We start from the raw sequence: 19,636 nt of genomic DNA, 5'->3' as shown, positions 1-19,636 counted from the left end.
CACCTATCTGTCTATAATTTTCCCTCGGTCTCCAGGTCATTTTCCCCACGTTCTGCCTCATCCTAGAGAGCTGCTGTTGTTTCAAAATAGTTACAACCTACTATGTGTAATACAATGTATGCAGGACTCCATGCTATGTATTTTGCATAGATTATCTTATGTATTCTTCATTACTATTCTGAAAATTAGATTTTGTTACATATTTTTACAGATGACAAAACTGAATTTTCCAAATATTAAATAATATGACTCATATAATGCTGGAAATAAGTAACACAGTCAGGACTTTAAAGTGGGGTCTCTTTGAATTCTAGACTTGCCTTTTTCCAGTGTACTACAGCAAAATATGGATGGGGGAGGTATTAAGAGACGGTTTCCTGCCTGTCGCCACCTGCCCTATTTGCCAGATTGAACCATGGGATCTCACATCTCAGACTCAAGATGATTATCCTGTTTAATTGACAAGTTACTGAGAACTATCTGTAGCTTGATATTCTATAACCAAGAAGAAAGTAAAAAAAATAGGCAAAACCAGAATACTAGAAACACAGATTGGAGATTTTTCTAAATTTAGACTATATTATATTAGATTCCTATTGCTGCGGTAACAAATTGCCACACATTCAGAGCCTTAAAATAATACAAATTTGTCATCTTACAGTTCAGCAGTTTAGAAGTGTGACATGGGTCTCAGTGGGATAAAACCAAGGTGTCAGTAGGGCTGAATCCCTTTTGAAAACTCTAGAGGAGATTCAATTTCCTTGCCTTTTCCAGGTTCTAGAGGCTGCTTACATTCTTTGATATGTGGCCGCTTTCTTGATCTTCAAAGCTAGCAACAGCTCATCTCTCTGACCCTTCTCCCTTCATGGTATCTCTCTCACTACAGGAATAAAGATTCTTTGCTTTTAAGAACTCATGTGGTGCCTGACCAGGTGGTAGTGCAATGGATAGAGCATCAGACTGAGATGCAGAGGACCCAGGTTCGAAACCCTGAGGTCGCTGACTTGAACACAGGCTCACCAGCTTGAGTGCGCAGTTGCTGGCTTAAATATAGGATCACAGACATGACTGCATGGTCACTGGCTTGAGCCCAAAGGTCACTGGCTTGAGCCCAAAGGTCACTGGCTTGAAGCCCAAGGTCACTGGCTTTAGCAAGAGATCTCTTACTCTGCTATATCCCCCAGTCAAGGCACATACAAAAAAAACAATCTATAAACAACTAAGGTGCCACAATGAAGAACTTTTGCTTTTCATTTCTCTCCCTTCCTGTCTTTCTGTCCCTAACTGCCACTCTCTGATTCTCTCCCTGTCTCTGTCAAAAAAAAAAAAAAAAAAAAAAAAAGAACTCATGTGGTTAGTATGAGCCCATCACAATAATCTCCCACCTCAAGGTCCATAACCTTTGTCACATCTGCAAAGCCCCTTTTATCATGTTAGGTAACAAATTCATAGGATCTGGAGGTTAAAATGTTGCCATCTTTAGCGGATCATTATCTGCTTTCCACAACATGTTTTCTGAACCAATGGAAACAGATGAGAGTGTCGTATTCAGTATCAACAAGAGTCCCTTTGATATACAACACAGCCACTCAATGACAAAAATGTCCTCTGAGGCACTGTAGACAGTGATACTCCATCTTTCATCTAAAGAACTATATATTTTACCTGTGTGGTGGCAATGTTGTCTTGCGTCAAAGTGTCAGTGGCTTTTATACCTTGCCACACACCCCAGTTCAGCCCATCTAACCATTACAAGGGGAATATTTTAGTTTAGTTGAAGCAAAGGGATTCCTGTCATTTTTGTTTTTTCTCCATAGGTATCTGATAATTTGTGGTAATTTGAAATACAGTCCTTTTTGCAAGTGATTAAAGTTGACATTTTTTTTCCTTGCCGATTTCTTCCCATTTGTGCAATCATAGGCTAAAAGAAGAACACATATCAAGCACTAAATCTTTTATAGGTTAGGTCTATAAAGAGAATGAGCATTGATAGTGTCTTTTAGCCCCTTCTCAGATTCATGGTTGTTCATTTGACCTGGTTATCTATGACATTAATTTGGTGTATCCTAAATTTCTTCAGAGCAGAACATTCCTCAGGAGGAATGTATGTCAGGTAGCTTTTCAGCACTAAACCTATAAATATCCTGCCTTACATAAGAAGGAAGTTGTAGCAAGTTCTGGGTTATCTGTTGTCAGCAAGCACCTAGCATGTCTTGCCTGTAAATTATTTCACCATTTCTTTTTCTGACTGAGTAAGTAATTGTCAGGTGCAGCTAACAATCTCTCCTTTTTACCTCATAGGGCTGTTTTCCTACGATTGACTTCTATGTGCCTACACAGCACAGCCCAACATTATTTCAGACGCTCAAACTAGGTCAGAGTAGATTCAGGGCCTTCATCACAAAACACCCATCTCAGTTGTATGTTGTTATCAAAACAAGAATTCTAGTTCTACTTCATATTGGCTGAGAGAAGAGTTTCTAATTTAAAATAAAGAATGGGAGAAAGAATGGAAAAGTAACAATGTGAAATAGCACGTGCACTTATTTCTGCTTCCTTTCTTTCTCTCACTAATTAAGATGGATAACAGAGCCCTTTGGTCATAACCAAGGTAGGTTACCTTTGATGATGCAATATGACTGGAGTGGAAGCAAGCAGTCATGGGCTTGAGAGCTAAGAAGACAACAGCATCCCAAACCATATGAATGAACTTTACAAGCTCCCCTGCTCCATGCCACTAATTGGCATAGCATGCCAAAGACTACCTTTTTGATAGGCTGTCTGTTTTTTTATATTGTATGTAAATAAATACCAGGAAATTGATTCTACTTCAACATCTGTAATCACCAATGAGTGATTATTGCTCTGGTTCGACTTGGTTCTCAGGTGGTGTGCTCATAAATATCTACCATTGGTAGGCTCCAGTGGTGAGGTTTCTAGAGCCTGGTCTGTTTTCCTGTTACTTTAACACTAATTAGGGTAACAATGTCAGCAATGGGTCCATTCCCTGCTTCTCTTATGATATAGCTGTCTTTTTCACAAATCAATATGGATAAAACTAGAAGTAGATAGTGAGAGGTTACCAGTTAGTGCCTGTCCAATCTGAGCTTTATGTTGCAGTGGTCTTTTATGTCAAAGCTGTTTTCCTGTATAATATTAACCAAACATCTCATAAGAGCAAGGTACAAAATTTAGTCCTAAATGGCTATTCCTCTGCTTCACTGTTTCCCTCCAATTAATTTTCTTTCAATTGAATGTATTTTCTATCATCTCTGTGTTCCAGGTTTGTGACACTCATATTCTCCTCAAGATTTCCTCAGTTGAGTAAATTCTCTGAAATTACCCTTGGCTGGTAAAACCTTGGTTATTCTTGTCTGAGTATTTTACTGCCTGGGTGAGAATTCCCTATTCTAAATCCTTAGCAAATTAGAATTATACTCCCACTCGGGCCACTTATAGACCTTCCCTCTCTCTGCCATTTTTAACAAGGCAATGAAGTATTTCATGAATTTTTGTAGTTTTAGTAGGAAAAGATATGCTCTAAGATTATAAATATCTAATCTTTAAAATAAGAAAAATATCCTTTATTTTATTCATTCATTCTAAGACATTCTCGCCTCCCATACTCATCTCTTCAGCTACCCAAAATGAAAGTGTGAAACTTCCAGATTTTCTTCCACAAGATCATGCTGAATTATCTGGACCACATCAAATAATATTAGCATTCCTGAGATCCTTGAAGTGGTTTTTGGGAAATCGCAGTACTGACAGAAATGATAAGATGAAGGTGCTTACATAAGAGGAATGATCTCTTGCCAAGCATTTATAGATTCAGATTGAAAACAAATGCTCAGACATTTCAACTCTAGCTTTTACTAAAATACATTCCATTGCTTCATTCACAATAAACTATTGATTCACTTTGGCAAACAATTTTACAAAGACTCTTCTGGCAATATAAATAGTGAAAGATGTCCTGCTAAGATAGCTGGGTTGACTATCTTATGAATTCCAATTTCCACCCTCTAAAAATTTAACGTTAGTATTTATCATTGACTCGGGGTGGTTAATTTTTTAAAAATTGACTCTTTTGATAAAATGCATTTCTTACATTTTTTTCTTTCTCTTAAAGAGAGTATAATTTTAAGGGTTTTTGTTTGTTCGTATTTGTAAATTGGTGTAATAGCTACAACACTTACCACCCCTGGTTCCCTAACATATACATACACACATGGTTTTTTAAATATCCAATTCTTAAAAAAGTATCTGGTTAGATTCTTGTTTATGGTGTGAATGCCTTGGACATACTGCCTCCCGGTGGTGTGAATCAGTTTTTTTCTAGCTATCTTTTATTGCCTCTAGAGTGATTTCTAGAAATCCTTCTTTGATAGAATCATTGTTTTATAATGGTTATATACTCAGAAAACTGGTTATTTTAGAAATGTAGGCAAATTGCCTTGTAAATACATACATTTAAACAAACTGTACATATTTTAAGACCCTACAACCTCTATCACCAAGTGATCTGAAGGCTTTCTTCAACAGCTTGCTGTGAGCTTCTTGTTACAAAAATTCATTCCAGAACCTGCTACAGTCTTAACAGTCTTTGAGGATGAGGCCAAAACAAATGAATCTGCTCTGATGATTTTCATGTATACTAAAGTTGGGGAACCATTACCCTCAGAACCATTAGAAATCCAATTTGGAAGGGTCTAGAATTTTACAATAGACAAACACAGCACAACATGCCACCTAAAAAATCTCCTAGCCACAAATCTGTAAGTTTCAGTTGTTTATTTCAGCGATAAATCCATTATCTTTAGAAAGGGGGCAGGATAGGATAGTGGGAAAAGCTTAGAAAGAACTCTGTGGTAATTAGATAGTATAGATATGATCTGATACTTTTATTATCTCAAGGAAGAAAGGAATGATAGAGAAAGCAGATATTAACCAAGTCCAACTCAGAGCTAGTTTTGCCCTGTTTGGTTATGCAACTGTGTGACTTAGACATGTTAAATAACTTTGATGATCAAAATGTGAATACTAATATGAACCGTAGTCTTGTAAAGATTAAATGACTGCTGTAATGTTCCCAGTGCAATAATAGACATGTAATAGGCCTCATGTATTAATGATCTGACTTCTTGTTTGCTATCACTAGTACTCAAAAGGGAAACTTTAAAACTTCAAGGGAGTTCTGATGGCAGAGTTTAAAGTTTCTTTAGGCCATATCTCTAGTTCATCATGTAGAGATACAATTTGTTTTCCAAAATCTGTTGTCTTCTGTATATTTCAGGAAGTGAACAACAGTATGCTTTATCCAATAACAGTAACGCTAGTGTAATACTTGCCAAAATCAGGGTGGGGCTCCTCTGAAAGATGTCTAAGGATCCAGTCATGTAATTGAAAATGACTGCACCTAAAGAATGAACTGTACAGAGAACACTCTTCCATGGTCCTTATTTTTACTTTCAGGAAGTAGAAAATATTAGCAGAAAGAAGAGCAAACAGCCCAGGAAAATGCCAGTAAAGGAAAGTAAGCTGAGAAAACAACAACTAATAAGCTGCATAGAGCACAGAGAGGCTAAGTAGACTAACAACTCATGATAAGTGGTCTTTATATTTTGACTCCTGATTCTTGAATCAGAATCCTCCACTAACAAACTACTTAATATGTTTTAGCACCCACTATATATGGTGCAATATACTAGACCAAATGATCCAGAAATAAACAAGGCCCAGTTCTGCCTTCTAGTCTTTTACAAAATAATTGAAAACATCAACAAATTTGGCACCAGAAATGGGTAGCTAATCAGGAAAAATTAAGCTTATCTCAATGTACTTAAGCTAAGAAGAAACAGCCCCATACTTCTTGTTAAAAATAAATGTGGTTTAATTGCTCAAAGAGATCCCAGTTCACAGATTATCTCGGTAAATAATCGTACACCCATCTCTTTGCAAATCACAAAGCAGCCTGCTTCAAGAGCCTCAGATTCCTTTCCAAATCACCACAGAGGGAGACTTTTAATCATTTCAACAACCAGAGCCCCAGCTTTGTTCTCAAATAATGGTGGAAAGTTTCTAACATCTGTGCTATCTGTTGCACTGCAATTTTTTGGCTTCATATTGGCAAGGGTTTTGTTTCATTTGTCTGTTGTTTGGTTTATGTTATCTTATTCCAGGAATAAAAGAGGCCTGCAAATCAATGTCACAAGTACAACTATGCATATATTCTCCTCTTCAAAAATTTCTATTTGCTGGATCAGGACTACATATTGGCTGGAAGCATAGCCTGGCATCTGCCTTTCATTCTTAATTTGGGCAAAATGAGTGGAGATTGACTTTTGCACATGCCTTCTTAAATTGAAATCTGAAATGAGCCCTGCCTGTACTGCTAATAGCATGGAACCACTTAGTGAATAGCATTGCCAAAGGATCAGCATTCCATCTTGTTTATCCCTAGGAAATATGACAAATTATGGACAAATTAGCATCAATAGGAACTATCTTATAGAAGGGTTACAATATGAATACAAATACAAAATAAGGAAGTAAACCTTTTTAATCACTCCATTTTCACTAACATTCGACTGAAACGAATAATTAACAAATTATTATGTTAACCTAGAAAAAGGATATAATGACTGTATAATCACTAAGAAAACACTAGATACAGAAAAACAAACAGGCATTTGCATATTCATACACACATATTCTTATCTCAGAAATCTGAATCATTAACCTGTGAAATGAGTAGAATGTAAGCTAATTGGCAAGTTCTTGCAGTGATAAATGTCTAATGAGGACCCAACTCAGCTCTGATTTTCAAAATTATTTAAACAAGTCAAAACTGTTTCAATACTTTTTGAATAAATTTTTACACCTTACAATTTTAGTGTAAGACTTAAACCAAACAATCATGGGAAAACCACAAATGTCTAGTTATGAATCACTTTGACTTAAAAGGAAAATGTCAGATCCAAGAGGACACACATGTTTGTCTATTATTGATCAGCACTGTATCCACTGTGCCTAGAAAAGTGCCTGGTGTATAGTTAAGTACTAGTTAATTTTCCTGAAACAAACAAGTGACTAAAACTCATGTTTCATTATAGTTTCTTTATCAGAATTGCCATAATTGGTTAAGCCAGGTAATAGGCATGGAATTCTTTCTTGGGAGTAATAATTGCAGGAAGATATGGTACTGAAAGCTATGACATAAAAGACATAATTTAAAGTGTCTCATTGATACCCTGTCTCATGATGGACTTTATACAACCCTGAGTCTAACCAACTTGACAGTCATTTTCTCTATCCCTTTTATAGCGATTTTCACACTTTTTTGCCTAACAAACACAACTCAGGGAGCTCTCCTTCCCATTTTTCCTCTCCTTCACTTTAGTTTCTTTCTTAGAAACTGTTTACCCTTCAATCCCTTCAATCTTAGCCTACTGTGTTTATATGCACTTAAGAGGATCGTGTTTGCTGTTCATTTTTGCATTTAATGCAAGAATAGTATTTTTGAAATATTAGTATGAAGGAAAATGAGGCAGATTGTCTGAATCCACCTTCTTTTTCCCAATCCATTATTTAGCTTCTCACATTGTTTTTTAATGTTTATTTTATTGATTTGAAAGGAGGGAGAGAGAGAGAGAGAGAGAGAGAGAGAGAGAAACATCAATCTGTTCCTGTATGTGGCCTCACCAGGGATCGGACCAGCAACCTCTATGCTTCAGGACAATGCTCTAACCAACCGAGACATCTGACCAGGGCACTTTTCACATTCTTAATGAGGATGAAGATGCCTTTGTGACAATGAGAAGAACTCTGAAATAATCATCCTCAGTTTTGTGTTATTGACAATCCTGATCCTCTTTATTAGATAAGTAATAAGGGGAAATGTTTTTTTTTTCTTTCTGAATGAAAGGCAACTGTGTTGTTTTTCTGTCAGCTTCTAGAATTTCACTTCTTAACAATGGCATAAAGATGTATCAGTTACAAAAGAGTACTTTTTGTGACAGAGACAGAAACAGATAGGGACAGACAAACAGAAAAGGAGAGAGATGAGAAGAATCAATTCTTTGTTGTGGCACCTTATGTTCATTGATTGCTTTCCCACATGTGTCCTGACTGGGGTGGGGGCTACAGCAGACTGAGTGACCCTTTGCTCGAGCCAGTGACCTGGGGCTCAAGCTGGTGAGCCTTGCTCAAACCAGATGAGCCCTCGCTAAAGCAGCAACCTCGGGGTTTTGAACCTGGGTCCTCGATGTCCCAGTCTGACACTCTATCCACTGTGCCTGCCACCTGGTCAGGCCAGAAGAGTACTTCTGTTTGTTCTTTTAGTATTCTATCATTGTTTTGATTTAATGTTTAAAATATATCATGTCTCACACAGTTAACCATATGCTTACCATTTGGCTTGGCAGATCCACTCCAGAGGTTTTACTATGAAAAATGAAAACTTACATTCACACAAAAATCTGAAATTTTATGACAGCATTATTTATAATGGCCAAAAATTGGAGGTAGCCTAAATGGTCTTCATTGAGTAACTGGATAAATAAAGGGTGACATGTCATGTCCATATATGTAACATAAAAAGGAACAAACTATTGATACACTAACTTGGATAGATCTCAAAGACATTAGCGTACTGAGAGAAAGAGTCCAGTCCTAGAAGGTCATAAACTGTATAATCCCATTTATATGGCATTCTGAAAAGACAAACTATAGTTATGAGAACAGAACAGTGGTTTCCTGGGATTCGGAATAAAGGAAGAATGGCATTCCAAAAGGATAATACTGTATAAGGGAAATGTTACGGTGAAGAAACTCTTCTGTAACCTATTTGTCATGGTGATTACATGTATCAATATACATCATAACACGTGTATAACTGTACACCAAAAGAAATAAATCAATTTCATTTCATGAGAATTTTAAAAGTAACATTTTAATTTTTAAAAAGTCATAATGTTTCGTAAGAGTCTATACCTGTAGAGTGATGCTTAGAAGGGTATTCACCAAAATATTATTTGCATAGAAGATGTTCAGAATCAGAATGTATTTCTGTTCTTTTTTGAAAATAGCTATTTCCTTCTTTAAAATATTATGAAGTAGGTTTATTTTTATTTAGAAATAGTCAAGTGCTTTTTTTCTATGTACTTTTTATTATTAACTCTGATTAATGCAATGACTCAAAATCATTAATAATTATTTTAAACAGTATTTTTCTGGCAACATTAATACTATTTCTGTATGGTGAGTGTTCTGTTACTTCCTGCCAAACTTGGATACCAAGATGACAAGTAACATAGTGCTAAAAATATATAAAATTAATACTTTCGTGCCTAAGAGCCTCTCTTTCCTCATGAGATTGGTACACCATTCTTAGTTTCATTCTGCAGTATAATTTGGCTCTTCAAAGAGCTCACTTTATTCCATTCAATTGCAAAGCTGGAATGGTTGATATGCCTGTAATAAATTTAGAAAATTAAGTTATTACCACAATGAAGTTTTCAAAACTTCATCCATTCAAATATTTTAGCCATACTTTTTATAACAGAGCAGATAGAATGACAGGTGCTTTCAATATTTCTCTTCCTTCCTTATACTTTAAAAGTGAGTATATGATATGATATCACATATGCACATATACATGTGCATCTAAAAGGTGGACAAGTACATATCTTTGTAGCCATATTTTTGTTCAAGATTTTAATTTCAGAGTATAGCTACCTTTTCTTATGTTAGAATCTTAGCAAAAAAAAAAATGGCTTATATAATTAATGATTCTCTTTTATCCCAGGGTAGATTTCTTCCTTTGTTTTGCATGCAATATACCAAAAGTTTGTTGTTGTTGTTTTTCACTGAGATATTTAAAAGAAGTCAAGTTTGCTGTTGTTTTTTTCACTGAGATATATTAAAAAGAATCCTTATAATGATCATGAAGCACATCCTCTAGAGGAACTATGTGCAATATGCAACTCAAGCTAAACAGGAGTAATAAAATGAGGTATTTAAGTGGATATGGCAAGTTGAATGAATTGTTATGTTCATTTTATGACAACATCTATTTCATGTTTTTATTTTATGTCAAAAGTTAAACTTTAACTAGAGTAAAAAATTTTCTTTCTGAGTAAAATCAGTTCATTTAGATGTTTTATGAATGAATTGAAGCTTTCAATCATCACTTTGTTCTATCAGATTTCCCTTTTTATGGGAAATTCTGTGCCTGATCTTTTTCCTTTAAACGTCATCAAAAAGAATAATAAAAAAAGGACAAATATCTCTTTTTGTTGAAAGAGTTTTTCAGGAGACACCGCAATAACCCTTTGTTTTCTTGTTTAGAAGTTACCTTTATAAAAAAGTTCATTTTATACTGGAATCTACTATTAAAATTGTATGTTTAATGTTCCGCTATGAATCATGGTCACCAACAGGATCATTGTGTATAACAGAGTTGAGAGATGCTTTCAACAACCATTCAAGAATAGATATTTGAATACTTACCTGGGAGGGGAGATACCATGAACACAAAGGTGGTTGTCCCAGGGCGAGGCTTATCCATTGCACTCCAGATGTGCTGACCCCTGTGATTTCCAATATGTGGGAAACTTGACTGCATAATTTATGGTAGTGGGGGACTATATTCACGTTCTCCCCTCACACACATACACACACACACACACACACACACAAGAGTAGATATTTGCATGAGTTCAGGTTTAATTTCCCTTACTGTTGGGGGGGGGGTTGCCCCTCTTTCTTCTCAAAGCATTCTCCAGCACTTTCCCTTGGTTCTCCTGGCATTTGAGTTCTCCCTCTTACATACATTGTTCTCCTGCCCAGTCAACAGCCCATGAATCTAGAGGGTTCCTTGAGGCAATTCCACAATTCAATTCCGGTTGTTGGATACTCATGACAGCCCACAGCCTAAGGTAAAACAAAAGTGAGGGTTAATTGATCATAAGTAAGGCTGAGACCATCCAGAAAACCTGTCAGAGGCCAGGCCACTAAATTGATTGAATCCACAGTCTGTTTTTTTTTTATCTGCCCACCATTTTATGGCTTTTACCAATGAAATGAAATCAGAAAATATTTTATTAGCAGTGTACCAGTTGTAGAAGGCATTAGAGTCTTTAGCAATCTTTTCAAATTAAATACTGCATGTGTGGGAGAAATACAGATATATTTCACTCATGTAATATTGTTGCCATGCTCCTGAACATTTGAACATTAAAGGAATTCTTGAATGTGATGTTTAATTCTTTTAAAATCTGTCTTGAAACTTTTTTTAATTAGAAATTTAATTCAGCCTTAATAGGCAGTGGTGCAGTGGATAGAGCATTGGACTGGGACGTGGAGGACCCAGGTTCAAAGTCCCAAGGTCACCGGCTTGAGCGCAGGCTCATCTGTTTGAACAAGGCTCACCAGCTTAAGCCCAAGGTTGCTGGCTTGAACCCAAGGCTGCTGGCTTGAGCAAGGGGTCACTAGGTCTGCTGTAGCCCCCAGTCAAGGCACATATGAGAAAGCAATCAATGAACAACTAAGGTCCTGCAATGAAGAATTAATGTTTCTCATCTCTCTCCCTTCCTGTCTGTCTGTCCCTATCTGTCCCTGTCTCTGTCTCTCTCTGTCTCTGTCACCAAAATAAAGAAAGAAATTTAATTTAATGTGGTGACATTGGTCAATTAGAACACATAGGTTTCAGTTAAACATCCCTATTGTATTTGATTGTGTTGTGTAGCCATCCTCCAAAGTCACATCTTTTTCTGTCACTGTATATTTATCCCCTTTTACTGACCCCCTTCTTGCAGACCCCCTCCCCCAGGTAACCACTTGACTTTTGTCTATGTCCATGAATCTCAGTTTTAAGCTGTGTGGAGCCAGAAAGAGGCTGCTTTATTTTGGAGTCATCAGCTGAGAGCTAAGGAAAGAATATTCTGGGAATTCAGCTCTGTCAAGACAGGGCCTTTAGAAAAAAATAAGAGCACTCATTTTGCCATAATAAGACTTTCAGCAATTGATTTGCTTTCTGCTATTAACTCCTGTCATTCTTTCTTCTTTTTGATTCTGTACCATTCTCATTCTTGGCCTTCAGAAATTTCTGGTTCATATTATTAGACAGTAATATTTTATTGATCAGAATTTAACATGAATGATTTATTCTTTTTATATGTGCAAAGCAAAGACTGGGTAAGAAGAGATCTGACTGGGTTTAAATATTTACTCTAGCACCAACTACTTGGTGATTCAATCAAGTAATCTGAACCTGAGGCATCCAAGCTCTGAAATACCTACATAATGTACTGTGAGAAATAAGTGATTCCATAGAGGGGAATTCTTATAGAAGTTATGTGTGCTCTACTAATATATCATATATATAATACAACTGATGATAGATTGTTTCATTTGTATAGCATTGAAAACAAGTAGACTCAATTTTTTCTCTAAGGGAGTTGAAGTTGCTTATCAAGAAATTGTCTATATCCATCATATGTCTTTGAACCTGAAAAGTAAAATGTTGCTTAAGTATATCTAGGATCATCCTGGTTTTCTGAATACAAGTGTTCTCTACGCTCTGACTTCTGCTAACATGGTGACCTTCAGAGATTATTGGGAGGCACTATAATGTGGTAGTTAAGATCATACATTTGGGAACTAGTTCTGGATTCAGATTTTGGGTCTGCTATTTTCTAGTTTGTAATCTTGGGCTGTTTATTTAATTCTTCTGAGCTTCAATAATTCTTCTTTTATATAATGGAACAATACTAGTACTAACATCAAGAGTTGTGAAGAAAATACCCTTATCCATAGGCGATACCTTCCAAGACGCTCAGTGGATTCCTGAAACTGTATATAGTGCCAAACTTTATATATCCTGTTTTTCCCTACATATACATACACCTTACAGCTCCTCTATGACATATCTAAATTGCTAGGAACTCAGAACAGTGTTCAGTTTAAAACTTATGAATTGTTTATTTCTAGAATTTTCTATTTAATGTTTTCAGACTGTGGTTGACCACTGATAACTGAAACTGCAGAAAATGAAACTGTGGACAAGGGAGGACTAATGTAATCTACGTCAAGGGCCAACCAACACTTTCTGTAACAAACCAGGGAGCAAATCTTTTAGGCTTTAAAGACCACATCCTGTAGTGTCTTTCACAACTACTCAACTCTGGCTTTGTGGTGCAAAAGAAAAAGCAGTCTTAGACATTATGTAAATGAATGGGCATGGCTCAATAAAACTTTATTTACAAAAACAGGCAACAAACTGGATTTAGCTTCCTGACCTAGATTGCTAAACCACCACTCTACATTAATGCTTGGCATAGTTCTAAACATTAATTTTAATTAACATAACTTAAAACTATATTAATTCAGCAACATAAATCTAAACATATTCCATATTCCAGAATCTGTTACAGCCTAGTAATATTCTTTTGTGTAAATGTACCGCAGCTTTTTAATCTACTCATCCACTGATGGACACTTAGGCTATTTCTAGATCTTGGCTACAGTGAACACAGAGGTGCATATATTCTTTTGTATAAGTGTTTTGGGTTTCTTTAGATATATTTCCAGAAGTTAAATTGCTGGATCGTAAGACAGTTCCTTTTTTAATTTGTTTTAGTAACTCCATACTGCTTTCCACAGTGGCTGCACCAGTCTGCATTCCCACCAACATAGTACAATGTATAGATGATATATTATAGAATTGTATATCTGAAACCTATATAATTTTATTAACCAATATCACCCCAATAAATTCAATAAAAATAAAATAAAATTGAGATGATAATATCAAAAAAATATATGTTATAGTCAATCATTTGGGGCTATATTTTATTATTTCAAGAACTAAAATCAGTAGATCATGAATTAAAATATCACATTTGAAGATTTGTGTTTGTGAGGGCTTCTGCAGTAGCATCTGCTGCCCTGATGAAAAATAATAATTATTAAACATTTTACAGGGGTTTTAAATCAAGTAACTAGACCAGGATGATAGAATATTAAAACAAAAGTAAATTTGATAAAATTTTCTGTAAAGTGAAGCCACATATTTATTCATTCTTCAAAGTATATATGCTTTGACTGTCATTTCCTTCCTAAATGTTGCTAAACATAAACACCTAGTGGAAACCTAATGTACTGAACTTGTAACATTGCATTCCTATTCCTTGTCTTATTGATATAATGAACCTGATTATATTCCTTGTTTTATAATGTTCATCCTATTAGGATAGGGAAATTCATTGGCTACGGAGCACAGCCTTATGTTCATGTTCTTATCATTAGCACTGTTTTAGCTATGGAGCTGTAGGCATTTTAAGCCTAAATTTTGCTTTCAGGACTTTGCAATTCTGTCATAAAAATTAGCTTCAGAAAGAAATTTGCAATATGAAGTCCAGACCCAAGAGAAAAACATTGTGACATTTTTAACAGGGAGAAGGAAATACATTGGCCACTATAAAAAGCATAAATATCATAGTAGTAGACTTGCTCTGAATCTTTTCCTGTCTTGGCATAATTTAAGAGTGCATTTGTACTCTGCCTCTTCCATTTTCCATGTATCCAAAGAGCAATCCTGTGGACTTTCAGTAGACAATTTTACAACAAATTCCCTTAAGGCTCCTGTTCTATTTAAGACTGGACCAAAGCAGCTTTTTGAGTACCATTTGTCAATGGGGAAGAAATTTTAGCTTCTTACTATACCCTTCTATGAATTCAAATTTCAAATCAAACTTCTGCCATAATATAGCAACACAGGATATAACCTGCATCAAACTTCAAGTTGCATACTTGTATGCTTGAACTTTAGAACTGTTTTGTTTTGTTTCATTTCGTTTTAGATGCAAGATTGAATTAAAGAATGAAAATTAACATTTTCTCTTTTGTGTGTGTGTGTGTGTGTGTGTGTGTGTGTGTGTGTGTGATAGAGAGAGAGAGAGAGAGAGAGAGAGAGAGAGAGAGACGGAGAGGGAGAGGGAGAGAAAGAGAGGGACAGACACGCAGGAAGGGAGAGAGAGGAGAAGCATCAACTCATAGTTGAGGCACCTTAGTTGTTCATTGATTGTTTAATTAACATTTTCTAATTAAATACTGCATTGTAGACACAATCATGTTATACTCTGCAACATTGATAAGATAACTCTATCTTTATTTAAATAAACAAGATAGATTATAGAATGATAACCATCCTTTTTCTTTCTCAATCGTCACCCTGTTTTTCAGAAACATTTTTAGCCACTTATCTAATTGCAGGAATTTGGTAGAAACACATTTCTCAGAAACAGTTAAGGATATTAAAAATAATGCCTGATCTCATGATGAAGAGTAGTGTTGTACCCATTTAGTATATAATTCAAGGTTATTCTATTCATTAGAGACAAAGCCTATTTTTCACTCCCTTCAAGCTTATTTTCTATACAGAATATATGATGTATAACATGTATCAGGTAACTCATATTTGTGATTTTCCATGCCTTCCATGTTGTCCACTTTAATAGCTCTTGCACCATTCTCATCTCACATGGCCTGAGTGTAACACTCACACTCATTCTCTGTGATACACCTTTTTCCCTGGCTTTCATGATACCTGAACCTCTGGGTTTCTCTCTCACCTCTCTGGACAGTCACTTTTTTTATGATTACTTTTGCCCCCCTGAGGCCCTAATATTGCAAAGCCCCAGGACTTCTCTACTCTCATTCTGTGGATGATCTATATGCCAGTGATTCCTAAGTGTATAAACCTAGTCCTGATAATTCTCCACAGTTGCATATCTGACCACCTACCCATCTCCACTAGAACGGACACCTCAAACTCCACATTTGCAAAACTGAGCTTCTGGTCTTTCCATACAGGCCAGTACCCACGGTCTCTGATATCTCAGAGACAGTAACTTCAGTCCTCAACTGCTCAGGCCAAATGTTGAAATCATCTTTGACCTTTTGTTTTCTCACTCTTCACATCCAACCTAGCAGAGTATTCTGATGGCTCTAACTTGAATATTTCCCAAAATCTGAACACTTCTCACTTCCTCAAATGTTATTACCCTGGTATGAAGCACTTCTCATTATCCATCTGTTCAAAAACTCCTGGTTTCACATTGTATGCAACAGTCCTTGCAATGGCCTACAAGGCCCTACCCAGGTAAACACTCCATCCACTGTATGACCACATCTCTGCCCCTCTCTGACGTCCTTTTTTTTTTTTTGTTTTTTTTCTGTGAGTAAGGATTTACAAATTTATATAGTGTTTGCTTAAAAAAAACCCAGGGGAAAAAGGCAACTTATAAATGTAGACTTAGTAGGATAAAAAGAAGCATGTCTGCCCACCAGCTCACAGAAAGCAGGATGATGCACAGTGCTTCCTGCAGACTCTGGGGGACCTGGAGGGTCACTGGTGTTCCTAACAGGACAACAGTAACACTGGGCACCTCCACCACCACCCTCGGTCTCCTTGCTGTTCTTCTAACATGCCCGGCACTCTCCCTTCCTAGGACTTTGTACTCACTGCTCCTCTGCCTGCATTGCTCTTCCATGACATATCCACATGGCTGACTCCCTCACCTCTTCCAAGCTTTTTCTCAAATGTCATCCATTCAGTGCATCCCATCTTGACCCCCTATTTAAAAAGGCAAACTCATCCTACTGCCAGAATTCCTGGGTAATACTTTTCTTCTTTATCCTATATATCTGGTCACTTTTGACAAAATATATAATTTTTGCCCATTCCTTATCATCCTACACTAGGGTATAAGTCCCATGGGGGCTGAGAGTTTTGCTTTGTTGATTTAAATATCCCAAGAACCAAGAGTTGTGCCTGGCACCTAGATTAACTCTATAAATCACTAAAATGTTAAAGCGTACAAAATCGTTTAAAACATTGCAACATATAATAATAAAAATTTAAGCATCCACAATAGATAGTTCAATGCCAAATGATTTGTTATATGATTTTTATTTAGGGGGGATGATCTTTTACAAGTAATATTTATTCTATACTATTTTTATGAATTCTTAAAAGATTTATTTTTGTATAAAGACAGCTGAGGCATTCTATATTAAGCAATTTTCAAAGAAATAATAGTTACATTGTCATAGAGTTCTAAATAAAAATTTGCACATGGAAAATTAAACATGTAAAGCAATTGTATCCTTATGATTTAGTTAATAGAACGTCCAAAGGAGATAAACTCAATTGTAGCTTTTACTAAGTGACTCCTGACAAGAGCCTTTTTATACAATGAAAGAAAAAGCAAGAACTTTGGAAGATTTTTCTCCTAATTTTTGAATGTTGTTATTTCTTCCTAAAGCACCATAATTTATTTAGTTATGCATGCTAACTGGAAGCAAGCAATCAGCAAACCTTTTTATCTCTGGCTTACAGAACCTCCTACTCTGTGGGTGTGTTCTGCCCCATGGTCTTTCTGCTTTCTCTATTCCAGAGGTTTTGATCATATAAAATTTCCCTTAATGAAGATGATTAGAGGGTGAAACTCACTAATAACTTTGGGAAGAAAAAAAAAGATTTCTTTTGGTATTGAATTCTTACCAAGTTAGGTAAAAATATTACTGATAGTCAGAATTTCATATTAAATTATTGAAAATATTTATATATATATATATTTTTTTTTTACAGAAGCAGAGAGAGAGTCAGAGAGAGGGACAGACAGACAGGAATGGAGAGAGATGAGAAGCATCAATTCTTCGTTTCAGCTCCTTAGTTAGTTGTTCATTGATCGCTTTCTTATATATGCCTTGACCAAGGGGCTACAGCAGAGTGAGTGACCCTTTGCTCAAACCAGCAACCTTGCACTCAAGCCAGTGACCTTTGGGCTCAAGCCAGTGACCATGGGGTCATGTCTATAATCCCACGTTCAAACCAGTGACCCTGCACTCAAACTGGTGAGCCTGTGCTCAAGCCAGATGAGCTCATGCTCAAGCTGGCAACCTCGGGGTTTCGAATCTGACTCTTCTGTGTCCCAGTCTGATGCTCTACCCACTACACTACCTCCTGGTCAGGCAAAATTATTGAGAATCCTTAAGAATGATAATTGTTACCCAAAGCAATATACAAATTTAATGCAATTCCCATCAAACTTCCAATGACATTTTTTAAAGAAATGGAGCAAAAAATCATCAGATTTATATGGAATTATAAAAAACCCCGAATAGTCAAAGCAATCCTAAAGAAAAAGAATGAAGCTGGGGGCATTACAATATCTGACTTCAAACTATATTATAGGGCCACGACAATCAAAACAGCATGGTATTGGCAGAAAAATAGACACTCAGACCAATGGAACAGAATAGAAAATCCAGAAATAAAACCACATATATATATTCAAATAATTTTTGATAAAGGGGCCAACAACAAACAATGGAGAAAAGAAAGCCTCTTCAATAAATAGTGCTGGGAAAACTAGAAAGCCACATGCAAAAGAATGAAACTGGACTACAGTTTGTCCCCCTGTATTAAAATTAACTCAGAATGGATTAAAGATCTAAACATAAGACCTGAAACGATAAAGTACATAGAAGAAGACATAGGTACTAAACTCATGGACCTGGGTTTTAAAGAGCATTTTATGAACTTGACTCCAAAGGCAAGAGAAGTGAAGGCAAAAATTAATGAATGGGACTACATCAGACTAAGAAGCTTTTGCTCAGCAAGAGAAACTGATAACAAAATAAACAGACAGCCAACTAAATGGGAAATGATATTTTCAAACAACTGCTTAGATAAGGGCCTAATATCCAAAATATACAAAGAACTCATAAAACTCAACAACAAACAAACAAACAATCCAATAAAAAAATGGGAAGAGGACATAAACAGAAACTTCTCTCAGAAAGAAATACAAATGACCAACAGATATATGAAAAGATGCTCATCTTCTTTAGTTATTAGAGAAATGCAAATCAAAACTGCAATGAGATACCACCTCACACCTGTTAGATTAGCTATTATTAACAAAACAGGTAATAGCAAAAGTTGGAGAGGCTGTGGAGAAAAAGGAAGCCTCATTCACTGTTGGTGGGAATGTAAAGTAGTACAACCATTATGGAAGAAAATATGGTGGTTCCTCAAAAAACTAAAAATAGAACTACCTTATGACCCAGCAATCCCTCTACTGGGTTTATACCCCCAAAACTCAGAAACATTGATACGTAAAGACACATGCAGCCCCATGTTCATTGCAGCATTGTTCACAGTGGCCAGGACATGGAAACAACCAAAAAGCCCGTCGATAGATGACTGGATAAAGAAGATGTGGCACATATACACTATGGAATACAAACTCAGCCATAAGAAATGATGACATCGGATCATTACAGCAAAATGGTGGGATCTTGATAACATTATACGAAGTGAAATAAGTAAATCAGAAAAAAACAGGAACTGCATTATTCCATATGTAGGTGGGACATAAAAGTGAGACTAAGAGACATTGATAAGAGTTTGGTGGTTACGGGGGGAGTGGGGAGAGGGAGAGGGCAAGGGGAGGGGGAGGGGCACAAAGAAAACTAGATAGAAGGTGACAGAGGACAATCTGACTTTGGGTGATGGGTATGCAACATAATTGAAGAACAAGATAACCTGGACATGTTTTCTTTG

General features: G+C 36.2%; 1 protein-coding gene and 1 non-coding gene across 2 annotated transcripts in view; both read left to right on the top strand.

Moving 5' to 3' along the window:
• IL1RAPL1 (interleukin 1 receptor accessory protein like 1) overlaps nucleotides 1–19,636 on the top strand; it is a 1,416,727-nt gene that overhangs the window by 1,312,486 nt on the left and 84,605 nt on the right. The gene's annotated exons all lie outside the window — the stretch shown is intronic.
• Nucleotides 10,505–10,667, top strand: LOC136317887 (U1 spliceosomal RNA). The gene has a single exon (XR_010727905.1). It is a non-coding gene; the product is annotated as a U1 spliceosomal RNA (small nuclear RNA).

The sequence above is a fragment of the Saccopteryx bilineata genome, chromosome X (assembly GCF_036850765.1).
Source record: "Saccopteryx bilineata isolate mSacBil1 chromosome X, mSacBil1_pri_phased_curated, whole genome shotgun sequence".
Taxonomy (NCBI): Eukaryota; Metazoa; Chordata; class Mammalia; order Chiroptera; family Emballonuridae; genus Saccopteryx; species Saccopteryx bilineata.
This window is presented reverse-complemented; position numbering and strand designations above follow the sequence as displayed.